Genomic DNA, 22,201 nt, shown 5'->3' on the forward strand with positions numbered 1-22,201 from the left:
TTCCTTCATACTTACTTCTTGTCAGTCCTTTAGGTACTCTTCTAGAAAATAAGGCTTCAAGTTTCTCAAATTCTTCATCCTCTTTCCTCATATCTTCCAATTCTTTTGCATATAAGGCTTTCCAGTCACTTTTGTTGGTAGATGATGATGCATGGAAAGAGGGTTCAAACTTTGCAGCTCCAGAAGGTCCAAATTCTTCAATCTCAAAAGCAGATAATTTCCCAATCAAAATGTCTCTATTAACTGAAGTGTTTGCCATTATTCTCAATTCATTAATTGCAATTGCCTTCATCTTGTAAGTCAGTGGAAGGGCTCTCAAGACTTTGGAAACTATTTCATCTTCACTCAAATCAAATCCTCCATGACATTGAATTCCCATGACAATCTCATTTACTATTTCTATAAATGTAGCAATTCTTTCATTATCTTCCATCTTCAAGTTCTCATACCTTACTCGATAACCATCAAGTTTAGCAATTTTGACAGTAGGATCACCTTCATTCAGAGTTTGAAATTTATCTCACATAACCTTTGTAGATGATTTATCAATCAATCCCATGATTTTCTGATCAGTAAGTGCACACAAGAGGACTTCTCTAGCTCTGCAATCATTTTCAATATTCTTGTCCAAGCCTGCAGGAGTAGGATTGCCAGATGTTGGATCATAAGGTGTATATCATTTCTTAGTGATCTCCCAAATATCTTTGCTAAGACAACTAAGATGAGTCTCCATTCGGATTTTCCATATCCCATAATTTGTTCCATGAAGCTTAGGGATTTCTCTTCTGAAAATAGTTGCCGGTGGATTTGAGGTATTAGCTGCCATAGGATCTACCTCAGTTAAGCTTTTGCAAAAGAGGACCAAAGCTCTGATACCAATTGTTAGTATAATCGATGGACAACTGAGAGGGGTGGGGGGGGGGGGGGGGGGGGGGTGGTGAATCAATTGTCAATAGATTATATTAATCAAACCACTTTATAACCTTTAATCGGAGCACATAAACATTGAGTACCAGAATAGCAGAAACATATATCGGTAAGCAATAAAACTTAAGAATGAAACGGATAATTAACACAATGCAACCATAGCACATAACACCATGATTTGTATGTGGAAAACCTGGTAAAGGGAAAAACCATGGTGGGAAGCCTACCCATAGTCAAATGATACTTCCGTAGAAAGTATGTGACACAACAAGGGGCATGCACATGTAGGAAGGCACATTGCCTAGAGCGTACTTCTCATTACAAAGGAGTCTCACTGACTACAAAGAGGTTATAACCACCTCAAGATAATTGGACAACAATCTAGAAGAACGAACTGCCAAAGATAGCATTCACCATGCCTAATTACAGTCCCGATTAAGCTCAATACTAGAGGCCTTTGACATCTTACTTAAACCCAATTCAATCACCTATGATCGACCAAATCTCCTTCACATATGATATTTAATTTCACGACCATGACACATATATTTCATTCCCATACTCATTCCCATGTTCTACAATGAGATCTTACATCAATTTATACAAACCCTAATGCCTAAACCAATTAGGTCGACCACCTAAAAGATATTACAATAAGATCATTACATACATCCATATTACAATGATATGTTATGTCGGCTTTAGACCAAAACAACAATAACCAATCCATAAATAATCTCGAAAACGTTTAGAGAAAATGTTAACATGATACTGGTCCATAACCTAGATCACTACCAGACCTAATATGGGTCCACCACACCAAAGAGATGTCTCCAATCAGTCAAGGCATGATCAAGGATCACTTTCTACATCCTGAATTCCATCTAAAAGCCGCACCAACACCACTTATGCATCATGTCAAAGATTCTCAGTAAAATCTCTGTAGGTAAACCTTAAACCCTTACCGGTAACACTAGATCTTCTACCGGTAACCAAAACCTGTATGTCTGTAACCAACCAAAATAGATAGTGTTGACATCAATGACAAAACATCAATGCAACACATAATCAATTCCTCCATATTGCCAACACTCTGGCACAATGAGAAGGCTGAGAAGATTGAGGTATATTTTTTGAAGGAGAAATGTATATTTGTTGAAGGAGAAATGTTCTAATCTTTGGCAGTTGGATGTTTAAGTTGAGGTCTTTTAGGTTGGACAAGAGGAGAGGCAGGTCTCTTCCCTCTATAAGAGGAAGGAGGTGGAATTACACCATATAAAGGAGGAATGTTTGGTTTAGGAAGGATATCAGGTCCATCACGAGGAGGAGGTATAACTTTAACCTTAGGAGGAATATTATTGTTCTTCTTAGGAGAAGGCATGATTTTATCCATAAGAATAGGTTGGGAATGTTCCTTAGGAGGAAGATTAGTTCTATCTATTAGGGGAAGAATTTCATCTTCAAGAATGATGGGAATATCAAGTTTTTGACTCCTAGGTTGGATTAAAGATTAAATCATATCTTTCTTCCATTTTTGATAAGATTGAAAGAGAGCATCACTTCTTGGTGGAAGAGATTCAAATTGTTGAGGCCAAAAGTAATCAATAAGAACACCTTGGCTGCTTTCGGTTGGTCGAAATAAGCCATGGTTAACAATTATGATTTCTCCATTGTGGGGAAATTTCAAGCACTTATGGATTGGAGAAGCAATAGCCTTCATGGAAGATAGCCAAGGGTAGCCTAACTTCACACAGAATCGTTCAGATGAAGGAATGATAACAAAGTTGACATTTATAGATTTAGTGTGAACCTCAATAGGAAGTGTGATAGAACCAATAGTAGGGCAAGACAATCCATCAAATAACTTAAACAAACACATTAGTATCATAATAGATTGGTTGATGCAAATGTAAAGTATAAATATATTCTTCAATGATGACATTAACCATGCAAGAGGGATCAATAAGCACACCACGATAAGGTTTCCCTTGGATCTTCGCAACTATGTATAAAGGGCCATCAGGTGCCCTAATGGTCTCACTAGGATCAAATGTGATATATGTATCTTTAGGTGTTTCTTGTTTCTCTACCAAATTAACCATATTTTGAGCTATGAAAGTGACATCGGTGGGGCAGAATGAGGTATGCACAATCGCAATCATGTTAGAGGTATGAGAGGGAAACGGATCAGTGAAAATCTTAAGATTTTGATTAGGAGGAGCTACTGATTTGTTCCCTTATCATTCACACCTGCCATAGAAATATCATTATTATCAATCAAGTCTTGAATCTTACATTTTAATGCAAAACATTTTTTAGTATCATGACCAGGTTGACAATGAAATTGACAAAAAGAATTATTATCAAAGTTAGGTGAAGTTTCTTTAGAAGAATCAAATGGTTTTATTGGAGGAAGTTTGATAACATTTCTTTGTAACAACCGAGACATGATGCTAAACACAGATTCACTCAAAGGAGTAAATTATTTCTCTCTTTTGAAAAATTTAGAAATAGGAGGCACACTTGTTGTAGCATTCACATTGTTGTTGTTGATGGTGTCATTGATTTTGATGAAGCCTTTGTTTGGTTTGAACTTCACAAATGGTTGTTGAGCACTCTCACCTTTATCACTCAGACCCATAGGATTAGATTGCTCCATTTGACTCACAGTTAGTTGATAATTGTGAAGTGTTGCACACAACTACGGAAAGGAAGTAAACTCAAAAAAGAGAAGTTTTTCCCTAATGTCTTTTTGCAAATTAGAAATGAAAATTCTTAGAATATTATTATCAAGTACTAGAAAAGATATTTGAGAACACAAATTCTTGTATCTACTAATTAAATCAATCACTTTTTCTTTAACACCTTGTTTACAATGCATTAAATTAGTCAAAGTGATTTTAGGGCCTAGGATGTTTTGAAATTGTTGAATAAAAGAATTTGCTAATTTTTGAAAAGAAGTAATAGAATAAGAAGGCAAAGAGAAATACCATTGTAAAGCCTTGTCTCTTAATGTTCTAGTAAACAATTTGGCAAGCAATCTTTGATCATGAGAAAAGTCAGTACACAAAGTTTGGAATGTTTCGAGATGTGTTAAAGGATCACCGTTTCCATTATAGAGTTTCAATTGAGGGGCTTCAACATATTTAGGAGGGACATCTCTGACAATATCAAGAGAAAGTGGGCTCGCAACATCAAATGTGGGCACACTAAACTTGGATAGACTTATTGAAGTGATTTGTTGTTGCAATGAAGACACAATTTGAGCAAGGTTATTAATGGTTGCTTCGGTTGCAGAATTTATGTTAGACATGTTTGATTGAGAAGGTGGTGCGATATTGAAAGAAGGCATTGATTGAGAATAAGGTGGTGGGACACTATGGTAATTAGGCATAGGTGATGATTAGGGAATGTGACACTAAAAGGAGGAGTAAAATGATTGAATGAACTGCCCCCTTGTGTCACATTGATTGGTTGAGAGATAATAGGAATACTCATTGAAGGCATAGATAAAGATGAAGGATTGAATGAAGAAGAGGGATTTCCCCCATGACTAATGGTTGTAGGTATGACATTTTGAGTTGAAGTAGCCATGATGTTTGAAGTGAAAGTAGGAATGCTAGCCATAGAAGTGGTCAAAGGAATAGAATGATTGATTTGTGTAGGAGGTTGTGAATAACCTAGGTTTCTCAGCACAACTCTTCATAGGAATAACATTAGAATCAACAGTATGAGCAATACCATGCAATACATCAATTCCATTCTTATCACTTTGAATCATGCATTTTAGACCTTCAATTAATGGAAGAGCTTCACTATTAGGATATTCTTGGAATATCCATTATTGGAAGTTGTCAAATTGATTGTCTAATTTTGAAAGTTGATCTATGGAAAATCTACTCAAAGTTTCTTCTTCATCATGGGACTCATCAATTGGGTAGGTAGAGGTATTGTTAGGATGCAAAGAATTAGCAATATCCTCATTGTAGAAGTCACCCAAATTAGGCTCCATCTCTTCAGGAATTAAACCTTGGGAAGCCTTAATTCTAATGCTTCATCTAATGAGGATAGTATAGGTAGGACTAAGAGATGTAAAACTCATGCACTAGAGAGAAAATTTGAAATTTGAATTTGAATTTTGAATTTTGGGAATAAAGTTTGCAAAATTGAATAATGCAAAATTCAAGAAAATGATGATTATACAATTTGAACTTTGTGGAAAGAAGAAATGACACAATCTCCAAGAAAGATTTATAATTAATAAAAAGAGATTGAAATTTAAAATTAGGGCCAATGGGATACCACTTAATTTAAGATTTAAAATTGACACAATTAAGATCTTAAAATTGGGGTAGATTATAATTAACCAATTAAGTTTAAATGTTTCCTTGAAAGTTGCAATGTTGAAATTGGGAAGTGTTTTTGATTTTAGAGGGATCAAATTCAATAAAATCAACTAATTTTATGGATTTAAGCAATTAAATACAGTCATAACAGTCTCCCAAAATTTTGGGAAAAAAGCTAGGGACCGTGCGTAAGTTATGCATGGTCCTCCTAACTTTTTCATAAATTTTCAGGGATGAAAGCTACGATGATTTGAGAGTTAACCCCCCAAAAATGATTGATTTTACGATATCTAGATAGGTGAAATTAAGGTTTGAATGTTGAAATAGGACCCTATTAGGGTTTTGAAAGAGATAAGAAATTGAATTGCAATTTTGAAAACTGAAATTGTTTGAAATTGATTGAAATTTGCACAAAATCCAATTAAATATGAAAATTAGGGTTTTAGAACCTAACCAATGAATTTAAAATTTTTGAATTTTGGGAAAAGGAGGGAAATTGAAATCTGAATTTTCAACAAGAAGACGAGTCTGAAAATAGTCACAAATCTGAAAATTAAATGTAAATCCAATTTTTGCACAAGTTCAAGTTGATGTTTGAAAATTAGGGTTTTGACATTTAACCACTTAATTTTATAAATTTGATTTTCAAATTGAACAAGACAATGAAAGAATTGAATTTGACAAGCAATGTAATTTTCAGATCTCAAATAATAGATAGCAATTTTTGCAAAATACAAGTTCAATTTTAATTTTAGCAACTAGGGTTTTGAATGAATTAACCACTAAGTTTGTGTAAATTGCAAGAAAATTAAATTTGTAAATGAAAAGTATGCAATAATTTTCAATGTAAAGCATGTAAGACGTCAGGTTCACCAAAATGTAATATGGTGAAAAATGATGAGGGAAGATCAAGTGGAAAGCTTTACTCCCCTCAAAAAAGGAATGAAAGTTTCACAAAGGATTCCCTTCAATTTTTCACACATTACATTCAAAAGAGGGGCTGAATTCACTTGATCCAATCCATAATGGTAAGAGATTGAATACTAAGTGAATTGCAATAAATTTGGAAAGTATTAGGAGAGTAAATTAACCCTCTTTTGTAGTAGACTAGTTTCAATTAAGCAAATTGAAACTAAGTGCAAAAATAACAAAGAAACAATTATATCTTGAGATAGAGATGTGGGATGAAGTTGTGCACCTGGAATTAGTAGTAGAATGTCGAGACAAAGCTTCCCTGCAAATCTGAGCAAAAGTTGCAGGGACCATGCGTAAGTTATGCACGGTCCTCCAAAAAATCCGCACGCTAAAAAGGGTTTTTCCATCCCTGAAAATGAAGCTTAAACCTGCAATTACAGTCGTGCACCTACAACCTACACACATAAAAGAGAGGGAAATGTTGTTGGGATTGGGGGTTTTCCTTCAGGTCAAACCCCATTTTGGAATTAACCAAGTGGTTGTAAAATATTGCAAGTAAGTGAAAGGAAATGTCTGAAGTAAAATCCACCTCAAGAAGGGGATGTAATTGAAATGTTGATACCTTTTTAGATGAATTTTCTTGAATGGGAAGTGAAATAGGATGTCTTGAATGTTTATAGAAATCTCCTCTTCAATGGTTGAATCCTTGTCTTTAATGCAACACCTAGCCTTGAAAGGAGACTTGAAATGCTTAACGCTTGAATGCCTGATGACGATAATCTTCGCCTTACTTTTGCTTGCACTTGATTTTGCTTATTTTTGCTTATGCAAATAGGAGGGGAAGTTCTCCTTATATACTTGCCAATTAGGGGTGTTTAGGTAATTTCCCCTCTTAGGCCGACATAGGAAAACCTTTTCCCGCTCACAAATTGATAAGCCCAATGCAAGGGGGAACTAAAGGGGCCCCAAAATAGGGCCAGGAGGCGCCCTTGTCCTGCCCTAATTTAGGACAAGCACCAGCAAGAAGGCAATGCAGAATGATGAAAATGCGGGTTTTTGATGTCATGACAATGTTTAGGGTCTCCGATCAGGCTTAGGGATTCGTTCGCTAATGCAAAGACCCAAATGCGATCAAAAATTGTAAGGGTCACAATTTTATGACACTACATCATCTACCTCTCCCTCTTTCTCTCTCCCTCTCTTTATCTCCCCCTAAATTACTATATTCCTCTATTTCTCCTCTACTCTCTCCCACTCTCCCTCTCCTTATATCTACTTTACTATCTATACTCTATTCATCTCTATACTTCTTTGTCCCCTCTCTATATCTCCATATTGTAAGGGTTTTAGGCAGATCTAGAGCAAATATTAATTAACAATTATGTGCAGATTTTAATACACAAAAGATGAAGGAAAACACAACATAAAATTGTTAGGATTCCCACAGATACTGAGAGGGGGGGGAGGTGAATCAGTATCTAACCGGTTAATAGATTTTCTTAACTTAAAACATGTAGAGCATATGAATACTGTGTATCGGTAAGTAGAAAGTAATGCAATAAATAGAGAGAAAAACAACCACATGAAAAACACACCATAACACAAGCATTTAACGAGGAAACCTGATGTGGGAAAAACCTCAGTGGGATTTGTGACCCACAATATTCACTTACTATCCAATAAGAGAATATTACTGCTACAAGAGGGGCCTGCACATGCAGGAAGGCCAACTGCCTAGAGCTCACTACTCAAATACAAAATGGGAAGTCTCACTGACTTACAAAATGGATTATACAAATCCAGTGTCTTGTACTGCTTCAAAATAGCATTTGTAATGCCAGATCTAGTACTGGTTTCTGCTATGCTTCTTACATAAACCCTTAGCCTATAATTCATATAATAGGTCTGCCTTATTTCGCCTAATTACATTCCTCTTACTTACTTACAAATGTTCTATAATGATCTCTCTTATATAAGAGTCATTTTACAACTTGCCAAGTCGGCTTACAATGATTTTACAAATAATAAACAAAATATATTACAACAAAAATCTTGTCGGCCTTTGTGCCGGTATGCTTCCTTTCACTGCCAGTGTCGGTGATGTGAGTGTCGGTGTAGAGTCTGATCTTGCTAGTGTTGGTGACCTGAGTGCCAGTGTAGAGTCTGATCTTGCTAGTGTCGGTGAACTATCTTGCCAATGTCATAGGATTGTAAGGTTGCCATCAATGACAAAACCTTCAATCACCTACAATGTCTCATTGGAGTGTGCATATGCCAACAATCTCCCCCTTTGGCATTGATGGCAACACTCATGAGAAAATTCCAAAACTTGTAATCCAAAAATTTATACCAAAAAATATTACCAAAAATATGTGAGCTTCCCCTGAGCAGATAAGTCTTTTGCTGATTATTTTCTCATACTACTACTCCCCCTTTGGCATCAATGACAAAGGTTGTCAAGGTGTCAATAGAGTTGTAGTTTTTCTGTCTCAACCTTGTAGCTGGGTGGTTACGATTTGAAAGAGATCCACCAAAATCAAATTTATGCTTTCCATAAACTTCTTATTGTCTTTTATTGCTGCCTTTGTTCTTTGAACTGTATCGGTGAGTTGCTACATATGCTCTGTCGATGTTTTTTGTCCTTGTACTAATGCCTCAGATATTTCCTTTCTCAAGGATGCTAGATAGTCCAGTCTTGGACTCAGTCTTAGTCTTAGATTTTTAGCCTTATTTATTATTCTCTCTTTTTCTCTCTCTAGCTTCGGTGACTCTTCCTCAAAACCTGTTATCTTTTGCTCAAAAACTAATAATGTATTAGGTGAATTAACAAAATTGTCTGCAAGTTTATTTATTTCTTCCTGTATCTTGCTCATTTTCTTATCTATGTCCACTGTCAAAAAGTTTGTCTTGCAAGTATCTTTGTACAGAGTTTTTAATTCCTTCAATATGTTACATAGTTCTGGTAGAAGTGTGTCAAATTCCCTAGTACACTTCTTTATTTGATCCTCAAAGAATTTCTGTTTTTCAATTTCCAACCTATCTTTGAATGCTTGTTCCTTTATTTGTTCAACTGTCACTGTGTTGTCAGTAATATACTTCGATAAGGTGTCAAGTTGACTCAAAGAATCCTTATTATCTACGTTGCATTTTGGAGCTATCATCCTCAAAATTGGGATTGTGTCATCTATAGCTTTATAAGCTTGTGAACTACAATCAGTTATTTTCTTCAAAGAATCTAAAAAAACTTCAATTACATTGGTTGATTTGTAGCCTGCTGAGGAGGAACCAACATTCTGAATTCTGCCAGTGGAGGAAGTAACCATGCTTGTAGTGACCTCTAGTAGGTCAATCTGTTTTTCCATTTCCTTAAGCAAGGGTTTTTGTTTTTCTCCTATTGTTGGTGGCACTGTTTCCACATGAACCTGCTCTTGTTCCAGAGCCTATTGCTCTACTTGTTTCTCTATTTGTGTCTATGTCTGTTTCCCTGTGCTATCATCTGTCGGTTTACCTTCAGTGTTAACAGTGTTGTCAGCTACTGGTGGCTCACTAGCCATGTCAGTTTTACCAGTTGTGTCTTTATCTATCACAATGTTGACCTTTTGAGTATCAACATTCACTGTGTATAGTACCTCAGGATTAGGATTAGTATCCTTTTGTGATACATCCATACTTTCATCTGCCGGTTGGTCTTTTGTTATTGTTACCGGTGGAGTAATTAGAGGCGGTGGGGATAAGTTATCTTTTATTTTGATACTAGGAGGTCCACCAACCTTTCCTTTACCCTTATCTTTGTCCTTCTGATAGACTTTGATAGGCTTGGGGTTCCTGTACTCTTCCCACTTTTCCTTGTCCACAAGGAATATATCCCATCTATTTTCTGTTTCTTCAGTTACCTCTTTTACTCTTCCTGCCATTAGTGCAATATGTCGGTGTGCAGTAGAGAATACTAACCAGTTGGCCTTTGCAATCAGATCATCTATTTCTTTTGGAGAGTTGACTGGGTAGACAACAAGTATTTTTTCAATTTTGATCTTCTTGTCAAGTTCTACTACAGATTGTCTTCTTGCTTCTAGTCTTTTGAATAATTCATCTAGTAGTTCATCTACAACTTCCATCAAAAACTTCTTATAGATATCTAGGTGTAAAATAACACTATTTTCAACTTGCTCTTTCTCATCTGCTGATAGTGTATCATATAATTTTTCTATGTTCTTGAGTTTTCCTTCTTCTATGATTTCATCCACCAGTTTGTCAATCGAAGCAATGTTTTGTTTAGTCCTTTTCTTCTTAGGTGTTAGCTTTTTCTTTGGGGTTGTCTTCTTTACCGGAGACCTCACTGCCTGTTGTTTTTGTCTAGTTCTTCTAGGCGAGGGTGTGGATTTTCCTTACAACTCTTTTAAATTTAGCTGGCTTGTCACTCTCTGAAGAAGTTGCTACTGGTGATAGGTGAGTTTCTGGTTATTGTGCCTTTAACTCATCTTCAATGATACCAGTTTGTTTCAGTACATCTTCTTTTATAGCCTTAGCCTGCCTGGAACCTTTTCTCATAGTTGCTTCCACTTTCTTTACTCTCTTCTTAGATTGAATTTGGCTTTCAATGGTCTCAGCACTACCAAATACTTCTTTGTTAGGTTCATTTGGTGCTTCCAGAAGTGCTTTAACATATATTTCAATGATGTGGTCATCAGTCTCGTAACCCATCTCAGTAACCCAAATTGTTCTTGGGATAATTACTTCCATCGAGATCTCATCCTTTTTAATCACAAAACATATATCATCCTTGTATTTGTTAACAATTTCCTGTGATAGTCTGATTCTTTTGTTCATTCTGGCCTTTAGTGCTTGAAAATACTCATTGATATTCTTTTCCTTGTTTTCACCCATGTTGTTGAATAAGTCTGATAACTGTTTTCCTACCGGTATGTCAAATCCAAGATTCTTGTTGCCTATACCGGGCACCTGTTTGGTTATATGTAGCATTAAGCATACAAGTAAATTACCAAATCTGAATGTTCCTTTCTTATCCTTCTTGATCTTCCCTAAATTGTCAATCAATTCATCCTTTATCCATTCACATATATCAATTTTCACATTTTCTTTTACCATATCATGTGCACTTTTTATGCATAATCTTGAAACTGAGTTAAGTCTGTTTGCATGTGTTGCTTTGTATCCTAAGATCATGCTAACAAATCTAACATTTATATCAGTCACATCATTAACCCTTAGAGACCTTCTGTCGGATGTTGCACCAGTTAGGTTCATTACCAGGTCATTTGAGACCTTCTTTGTTTTGTCTGGTCTACTACCAGTGGAGGGTACCCTTGTTACAGCTTTCACAGCTTCCTTGGTAATTTTATGGATTCAATCTAACCAAAAGAATGCACCATGTACTCTACTCAATACTATCCTAATAACTTCCTTGGGGAAATCCGGAATGCTAAGGATTTATGTGAATCTTAGGGTTTCAATGATTTGGTGTTCATGTTTTACTCTATCGGAATCATCACAGATAACAGATTTGTACATGTCCTTGATCTCTTCATCTCCTAATTCTTCTATATGGCAATGGATATAGATTCTAGGGTCTTCTGCATAAAAAACTGCTTTGGGAATTTGGGAAAAAGCACCTACATTGTCATCCTTTTTAGCTATCTCAGGAACTAATTGAAATATGGGCCTAGGGCATTTGATTACCTTGACCACAGTGGGGTTTTCTATGAATTCAGGTATAGAGGAGGATGCCATGATTATAAATACCTTTTTTTGCCTTAGGAAGGATTGATTGCTGAAGTGCTTCGCCTCTTTGCTCGAAATGCCTTAGCTCTGGAGATTTTGCGCTCTTCGAATGTTTGAATGCTTGGTCAAGTGAAATGGAGCCAAAAACATTAATTTATAATGTCAATTTTGCCAACTACCAAATTTAATGTTTGTCGGTTAAGTAATCACTTAACATATCTGCCTGTATAGAAGTAAATTCAACTTCTTACCATCAACCGAGGGAATAATGGCATATGTCTCATTTATTGCCAAACCCTCAAGGAAATTTCTTCAATTTGATGAAGAGACTCATGTCGGTGGAGTGCTACTCTGTTTTGCTGGTGGAGTGTTGCTTGGTTCTACCAGTGGAGGAGTATTCATATCCACATTCATTTCTGATTTCCTGATCCAATGTTTTGAAAATTCCTGCTTAACTTCTTCAACTTTTTCTTTTCCTTTCAAACTAGGACCTTTGTTGTCTGTCGGTGATCCTTTACTTCTACAAAATTTAGCAATATGCCCAATCTTGTTACATGCATAGCAAGTCACATTATTCTTCTGAATAACTTTCCCATAACCTATGCCAGTTTGTGTTCTGCATTGATTAGATAGGTGTCCAAATCTTCCACAAACATAACATCTCACATTCATTATGCAATTCTCAGAGTTATGACCAACTTTGTTGAATTTTGAATATTGACCGGTGGGGTTGTTGATATTCTGATAATTTCTAGATCTACATTGATTTGCTCTATGACTATACTTGTTATAGTTAAAGCATTTTCCATTAAATTTATAAGCAGTAGGTTGTCTTACTGGTTTGCTATGATCCTGTGCGTTTGCAGTACCAGAGCTTTCACCAACTTCAAAGCCAATTCCAAAAGTGTCACCTTTAGGTTTTTTATTCTTCAGCAAGTTACCAAGTTCCTCTGAGCTTTTCTTGAATTTCTCTTTATGTTGATTTGCAGTATCTAGTTCTCTTTCTAAGACTTCTTTCTGTCTCATCAGTTCATTTGAGTCATTCTGAGTGTGCATCAGATCTGTCTTCAACAAATCATTTTCATAGCTAAGTCTTGTGTTTTCATTTACAACATCACTTAGTCTTCTAGTCAAATCTTCTTTCTATCTTCAATTTCTTTACAAAATCTCATAGTCATATCCTGCATCTCATTCTTTGTTGTCATGTTCTCTTGTTTCAGCTTGTTTATCACATCATTAAGAGTTTCTTTTTCATCATTCTCATTTTGCATCTTTTCACAAAGTTCTCTTCTCTTGTTTCTTGAAATAGTAAGATTTTCTTGAAGTGCTTGAATAATATCCTGAGCAACCTTTAGATCATCTTCAAGTTTGATATTTTTCAATTTTTCTACATCATAGTCTGAGAGAGCTCCTTCAAGTTGCTTCATCAAGTTTTCCATCTCTAGCGGTGTCAAGATCTTCCTCAAATTGTTAGGCTTCCAAAAATAAAGGACCAAGCTCTGATACCAATTGTTAGGATTCCCATAGATACTAAGAGGGGGGGTGAATAAGTATCTAATCGGTTAATAGATTTTCTTAACTTAAAACATGTAGAGCATATTAATACTGTGTACCGGTAAGCAAAAAGCAATGCAATAAACAGAGATAAAAACAACTACATGAAAAACACACCATAACACAAGGATTTAACGAGGAAACCTGGTGTGGGAAAAACCTCGGTGGATTTGTGACCCACAATACTCACTTACTGGCCAATAAGAAAATATTACTGCTACAAGAGGGGCCTGCACATGCAAGAAGGCCAACTGCCTAGAGCTCACTACTCAAATACAAAATGGGAAGTCTCGCTGACTTACAAAATGGATTATACAAATCCAATGCCTTGTACTGCTTCAAAATAGCATATGTAATGCTAGATCCAGTACCAGTTTCTGCTCTGCTTCTTACATAAACCCTTAACCTATAATTCGTATAATAGGTCTGTCTTATTTCGCCTAATTACATTCCTCTTACTTACTTACAAATGTTCTATAATGATCTCTCTTATATAAGAGTCATTTTACATCTTGCCAAGTCGGCTTACAATGATTTTACAAATAATAAACAAAATATATTACAACAAAAATCCTGTTGGCCTTTGTGCCGGTATGCTTCCTTTCACTGTCGGTGCTGGTGATGTGAGTGTCGGTGTAGAGTCTGATCTTGCTAGTGTCGGTGAACTATCTTGTCGGTGTCATAGGATTGTAAGGTTGCCATCAATGACAAAACCTTCAATCACCTTCAATGTCTCATTGGAGTGTGCATATGCCAACAAAAATAACACTGAGATTTAACGTGATTCACCCAACATGGGCTACATCCACAAAACACAGTCGTCCAATCTTTTCTTACTATCCAAAAAATCAGTACGTCACCATTACAATGCCTTATACATTCTAGATGCTTATAACATGCAATTTTTAGGGCAACAAACAAAGTCAACTATTTTTAGGGTTTTTTCAAAGTCAGTTTTTTCAACAAAAATGGCAAAAAAACAAATCCTCGGGGTTGTGCCCCTAAACCCCCTTGAAGATACATAGTTAGTGTATAGTACTTTACATGGTCAATTACCACATATCAACAATCTCCCAGTTGGAGACTGATTCTGAACAATACTACTACATTGGTAGTTCCCATTGGATAAAGACATCTGGACTCGGCTATTCCTTTATTCTATTATTGTCAATTAAGAAGGCCAATAGAAGCTAATGAGGAAATCAACTTCTCCCGTGTGATTGCCTTCATGAACATATCTGCAAGATTATCACTTTTGTGAATCTTCTCAAGTTGTAACTAGCCATCCTCCAAAATAGACTATATGAAGTGGTACCTAAGCTGAATGTGTTTTGTCCTCAAATGAAGAGCAAAATTATTTGCAAGATGAATGATACTCTAGCTATCAATGTACAATGGGATATCCTCCTTTCATCTGACCCAATTCCTCCAAAAAATGTTGTAACCAAATCATCTCCTTGCTAGATTTAGTAGCAACTACATACTCAACTTTAGTGGTTGAAAGTGCAACAACCTTTTGCAGTCTAGAAATCTAACTAATTGCAGTTCCCCTATAATAAAAATATACCCTGTAGTACTCCTCCTGGTATCAATATCACCTTCTAGATTAGAGTCAACACATCCTCATAGAGAAGCATTTGATCTATTGAAACATAATGCCTTAGTAATAGTACCCCTCAAATACCTGAGAATCTATTTAACAACATTTTAATGTTCCATACTCGGATTGCTCATATACCTGCTCACAACTCCCATTGCATGTGCAATATCTAGTCGTGTGCATACCATCATATATATCAGATTACCAAAAACTGATGAATACAAAATGTTAGATATTTTATTTACTTATTCCTATGTCTTTGGACACATCTCCTTAGTGAATTTGAAATGACTAGCCCAAAGGTGTACTAACTGCTTTTGCATTTTGCATGTTAAATCTGTTCAACACCTTCTTTATATACTCACTTTGGGACAAACTTCATGTTTTGTTTTTCCTATCCCATGAAATCCTCATACCAAGGATTTGCTTGGTTGCATCCAAATCCTTCATAGCAAATAACCTTGCTAATTTATGTTTAAGTTTATTTATAAGCTACATGTTAGACCCTGTAACAAGCATGTCATCAACATAGAGTAATAGGATAATATAACTGCCATTATCTAATCTCAAATAAACACAATGATCAAAATAACATCTATAGTAACCTTGTTCAACCATGAAACTGTTAAATTTCAAATACCATTGTCGGGGTGCTTGCTTTAGGCCATATAGACTCTTCTTCAACCTACACACTAAATCCTCCTTACCTTTGATCTCATATCCTTGTGGCTGCTACATGTCGATTTCCTCCTCCAAATCCCCATGGAGAAAATTTCTTTTAACATCTAATTGTTCAAGATGCAAGTCGTCTCGAGCCACAAGACTTAGAATAGTTCTAATTGAAGTCATTTTTGCTATTGGAGAAAATATTTCATCAAAATCTATACCCTTTTTCTGTGCAAAACCTTTTGCCACAAGTTTGGCCTTATGTCTTTTCTATCCTCCACCCCCCTCCTTTAGCCTCTCAACACATTTTTTGGCAAGGCTCTTTTTCCTGCAGGCAATGGGACTAAGTCCTAAGTTTGATCCTTAAGGAATCTATTTCCTCTTCTACGCCTAGCTCCCACTGTTGTTTTGCATCCACTTGCATTGCTTCTTCATATCCTTCTGGTTCACCAGAATCAGTTAATAAAATAGAATAAAAAGAAGGAGAAAATATTTTGGGAGGTCTACTTAACCTTGTAGAATGTCTAACACTTGTAAGAGTTTATGGGATAATCTGTTGTTACTGATCATCGGGTATCAATGGCATTTTATTTTTAGGAATCTCATCCAACACCACATATTCCTTTTTGACCTGTTTATGCTTCTTTTCCTGCATTTGTTCTTTATACATGACCTTCTCATTGAATATAACATCTCTACTTCTAATTATTTTCTAATTTTCAAAATCCCATAACTGATAACCAAAGTCATCCATTCCATATCGAATGAAGGTACATTTTTGAGATTTAGCATCAAGCTTGGTTCTATTTTCTTTATCAATATGGACAAAAGCTTCACAATCAAAGGTTTTCAAAAAAGAATAATGTACCTTTTTACCAATCCCTGCCTCCTCTGGAATGCCACCACCCAAAAGACTTGAAGGTCCTCTATTTATAATAAAAACTAGTATGTACAACATCTACCCAAAAATGTAGGGGCAGTCCAACATGTAACTTCATGCTCCTTGCACACTCCATGATGGTCCTATTCATTCTCTCAGACACCATTTTGTTGTGGGGTTCCTGGAACCGTCTTCTACCTTCAAATTCCATTTAAGGAACAATAATCTTCAAATGCTTTGCTACAATATTCGCCTCCATTATCAAATCTGAGACACTTCAACTTTTTTCCTATCTCTTTCTCAACCAAAGCTTTCCATTTCATAAAAGTTTCAAAAACATCTGATTTTTGTTTTAGGAAATATATCCATGTTTTCCTTGTTGCATTATCTATAAAAAATAGCATAATAACAAGAGCCATCAAGAGATGATACCTGAGTCAGTCCCCATACATTTGAATGTGCAAGCTCTAACTCCTCACTCTTCTTCTCTTTCTCAACCTTGAAAAATCCGACTCTTTTCTATTTACCATAAATATAGTTTTCACAAAACTCTAAATCAATCTGCTTCAATCCTAGAAACAATTTTTAGAGTGAACGATTTTCATCCCTTTCTCATTCATATGCCCAAGTCTATGGTGCCACATATTTGAATCTATCCTTGCGACATCTATTGTAGTTGTCCTTGCATCAAATTTTTATGTAGCAACAAAGGTAGAATAAGTGTTACCAATACACAAATACAATGTGCCTACCTTTGCACCTTTAGCTACTACTAATGCACCTTTAGTGACCTTCTAGACATTGTCTATAAAGGTAACTATGCAGCCTTCACTGCTCGGTTGTCCTGCAGAAATTAAATTTCTTCTTAAATTAGGAACATGTCTTACTTCCTACAACAACCAGTCATTTCCATTATGCAACTTGATCTTTATCTTTCCTTTTCCAACAATTTGACAGGGCTTATCATCACCCAAATATACCTATCCAAAATCACCTTGAACATAATCTAGAAAATATTTCTTATGGGGTGTGGCATGAAATGAAACCCCATAATCTATTACCCAAGAATCATTAACATTATCTAAACACATAATCAAGGCATCTTGTAAAGTATTACTTGCAACATTAGCTTCCTTATCGTCATCTTCATTTATGTCTCCTTGTTTGTTTTTTCGAGACCAACAATCTTTCTTTAGATGTCCTGGCTTTCCACAGTACCAACAATCCTTTCTTCCTCTAGATTGAGAGCATCCTTCCTTTGACTTCCCTCATGAATTTTCACACCCAGGGCCTTTTCCTCTTTCCTTTGATCTTCTCCTGTTCTCGACATTCAAAATAGAACCCAACGATGTTGAAGTCTCACCTATGCTTTTCCATCACATTTCCTCGCTTAGGATAATACCAATGTTTACGGTGAAAATGGATAACAACAATGTTGAAAGACTAAATGAATTCAACCACAAAACCCTAGCCTAACAACAACAAAGATCTACCATAACATATGAAGATTACCTAAGACAATGCAAATCAAATGAAATCACAAAGATTATACCATCACATGTCCAATAGGGTTTGAATCTCCATTCTTCCTATCTCCATTGATCTTGCTTGATATATTTGCTCTCAGATTTTATATGCACAAGAGCTCAACAAAGAACGAAAATGTGGTTGCAAGTGGGGTCGCATATGAAAGTTCAAAGACGTAGTGTAGTTGAATAATCATGAGGTGGGGGTGGGGGGGGTTTGATAATGAAGGAAGCATCTCCTTATATAGAAGACACTATATGAAATGGAAGGATAAGATTGAGAGGTGTAAAATATAAATAGTCGGCTATGATTAGAGGGTAGGTAGAGAAAATAAGAAAATAATGAGAGGGTAGGTAGTGTATGAATTAGGAGATGAATGACATGTGTCATGGATGGAAAAGGCTAATAAATTAATTAAATAAATAAAAATTTATTTAATTAATAGAAGAAGTGGGATTAATTAAATAAATAAGATATTTATTTAATTTAAGAAAAGGATAATTTAAATAAATAAAGGTATTTATTTAAATGAGAAAAAAGGCTAGAAGAGGATAAATGAATTAATTAAATAAATAAAGATTTATTTAATTGATAGAAGAATCAGGCTAAAGTAATTAAATAAATAAAGATATTTATTTAATTAGACTAGACAATTTTAGGTGTCTACATTTTGCCCCTCTTTGAGACAATGCAGCTTGTTGCATTGTTTCAAAGAAGATAATATGAACTGATACAAAGTTGCCCCAAGATGGGAATGATATGCCCCCTTGAGAGATTGGATGAAAATGTCTGAAAAGATCACAATCAATCTCTCGATAAGAAAGAAAGGCTAGAATGGACTGACCGGATAGGATAGAGTGACAGAGTCATGGGATAATGAAGACTGACTCAGGAAATGAGGGCTAGGGCTAGGGCTAGGGTTAGGGATAGGGTAGTCTATAAGATAGACCACGAGGGGAAAAAATCATCATTGTCATCCACACATCCAAGAGATCAGAGTGCAGAGAGAATAGAGCAACAACAGTCAGCAACGATGGCTTTGGTGCATAGATTCGATCGTGTTCGTCGATTTCAGAGGCCAGCAGATGCAGGAAAGCCGGTGAGTACTGCAAAACCTCCTTGTACTTTATCACAATAAATGTTGTCATAAATGCATGTTAGGTATGGTAATAAATGTGCATTAGGTATGTCTAGAAAAATGTCAAGTGGGGGGAAAAACATTAAGGTGCGTCTGCGTTTTGTTGCAGGCGTGTTTATGTCTTCTAGGCCAAATCAGCAGTTCTGTGATGAACATACGTTGTCAATTGGATAAGCTGCTGAGAGGATACACTCAAGAAGGTCCTCTAGGGAAGACTAGAATAGAAAATAGGGCCAGGATTGACAATTCTATGATAGAACATACATTGCCAATCAGGAAACTACTCAAGAGGATACACTCAAGCAGAGGCCCTAAGATAAGATAGATCGAGACACTTTGTGATGAATAGGGAGTACCAAGACATAATACTTTGTGATGAACAAGGAGTACTAATATGAGTAACACTTTGTGATGAACAGGGAGTACAAATATAAGCAACACTTTGTGATGAACAGGGAGTGCAAAAACACGTAGTACTTTGTGATGAACAGGGAGTACCACTAGGATAAACAACAACACTTTGTGATGAACAGTGAGTGTCACTAGGATAGAGTGCCATATGATAGATATAAGCACTAGGATAAAAAGCAACATTTTGTGATGAACAGTGAATGCCACTTTGACTTACAGAGCTGATTTATTTGACTGCAGGAGTATCTACCCATGCTGGAGTCACGGGAGAGATTCCCATCGACTCAAAGTTTACGACCGGAGCTAACATTTTAGGATAGAGCGGCTATTGAGGTTATGGGCTTGCGATTTATTTTGTATGTGCCTAAGTTTTGGGCGAACATGGGGTTGTTGATTGCATTAGCTGAGAGATGGCACTTAGAGACTTGCACTTTCCATTTGCCGATAGGTGAGATGACAATCACCTTAGAGGATGTTTATAGGATATTGCAGATACCGATCGATGGGGAGTTGATACCCTATGATCAAGATGGAGATAGGGATGCACAGAGACGAGTTTTTTAGGATCCGGGACTAGAGAGGAAGGCTGGACACATGGCATGGGACACGATGACATGGACAGGATTGGCACTACCAGCAGTATTGGCAGAAATGATTAGTGGGTTCCCATGTATCAGTCTTGTACTATTTTGTATGATGACACCTTCAAGTGATTGTAGCCATATGATTTTGACATCGTTGTATCATGACACTTATGATTTTTAGATATATATATATATATATATATATATATGAGATGATTCATCTTTGCGACAACTATATGCATGTGTACCTATGTGATGTATGTTTCTATGTGCTAATGCATGATATGGATGCAAATATGTACATGATGGAATGCAATATTTTTTGTGCTTTTATGTTTTATATGTTATGCATATGAAATTGTGAATGTATGAAATGCAAATGGATATGATAATGAAAATAACTATTTACATGATGAGAATGTAAGATGTGAATGTGATAGACTAATCAGTGGTGTGTGCAGAATGTGATGCAATTGTGATATCTATATGTATGTATGAAATGCTAATATGTGGTAGTGCAGGTGCAACTACATAAAATGCAAATGTTTTTGGTGTGTCATTATACTCAGTCATGTGATAACAGGCTACACAAACTCAAGAAGGACTATTGAGATCAATCAAGAAAGAGGGATGGAAGATAAAAGATATGAAAGTGAAAGAGCTTCTTGTGCTATTATCATCATTGAGCTTTGTTATGGCAAATAGGTTATGATAATCTAGACATATGTTCGACCTAGAAAGTCATTGTACCCATTTGTATGGAGATAAGACAGTCACAAACACGGAATGCCCCAGTTCATACTAGACTCACAGTGTCCTCATATCCTTGGACAAGTCATAACATTACTAAGAGACGATCCACAAACAACAAAAGAAAAATAGGTGACGATACCCCATCCTCGCCTTTCTAGTCAATGACATCTTGGAGATAAAATCTGTAGTCAGAGACATCCCAGAAAAGCTAAAAGACATGTCACCAAAAAAATAAAAATAAAAAGAAAACCAAGACTCGACACCAACATCCATTGTAGTCCTCAAGTTTAGTGTCCCTTGTCACTCGTATAAGTCTTATTTGATTGTGGTCATAATGTTTACTTTCACAAAAGGATAAATAGCACTGAACCCTAATGTTGTCTGAGTTTGTTGAAAGATTTGATTTGTTGAAGCCCATTGTTGCTGCTGTGTCTCATTTGAAAGTGACTGAACCCATGAAACTGATACTTTATTTTGAAGAATACGAAACTTTATTGCGGACTGGTGATGTAAATGCTTCTTTATTGCAAATTGTGTACGGATAGACTGAAGAAAACTATACTCCTCAAAACGTGTGATGCATTCACTTCCACACCCATCACTAGACGTAGGATTTGCCTTAGCCACAGATAGGAGCTGATTTATTGTGGATGGAAAGGGGTGAAAAGGAAGGATTATTATGAATGGCTAACCAATATTGGATAGATCAATAACAAGCCATGATGGGAATGGATAAATTTATTATGGATGAATAGGTTGTGAGTGTGTGCAAAGTGAAAGGATGAAAGTGAATTTTGAAGGAGGGAGGAGCAAAGTCTCTACACATGGTGTCGGTGACCCGTTTTTCACCATGGTACTTGCCCAGGGCGCCACCGAAGTGATTTTCATCGTTGGACGAAATGTTTTTTGTTTTTCAATTTTTTTAAATTTTTTTTTGTGTCACAAGGTGCTTGTTTGCCAGGTTTTCACCAAGTAATGATTTTTTTGTATTTTTGGATTAGGATATGCTGAAGAGCTATGTGTAAAACCTGTGAAGGTGCATGCTTTTGATAGGATCCTCCAAAGGTTTGCCATCTAGATTTGAAAGCTGATATGCACCAGATCGATAGACTGTTGTGATGATGTAAGGACCAAGCCAATTTGATTTGAACTTTCCCTTCT

The sequence above is a fragment of the Cryptomeria japonica genome, chromosome 3, assembly GCF_030272615.1.
Source record: "Cryptomeria japonica chromosome 3, Sugi_1.0, whole genome shotgun sequence".
NCBI classification, from domain to species: domain Eukaryota; kingdom Viridiplantae; phylum Streptophyta; class Pinopsida; order Cupressales; family Cupressaceae; genus Cryptomeria; species Cryptomeria japonica.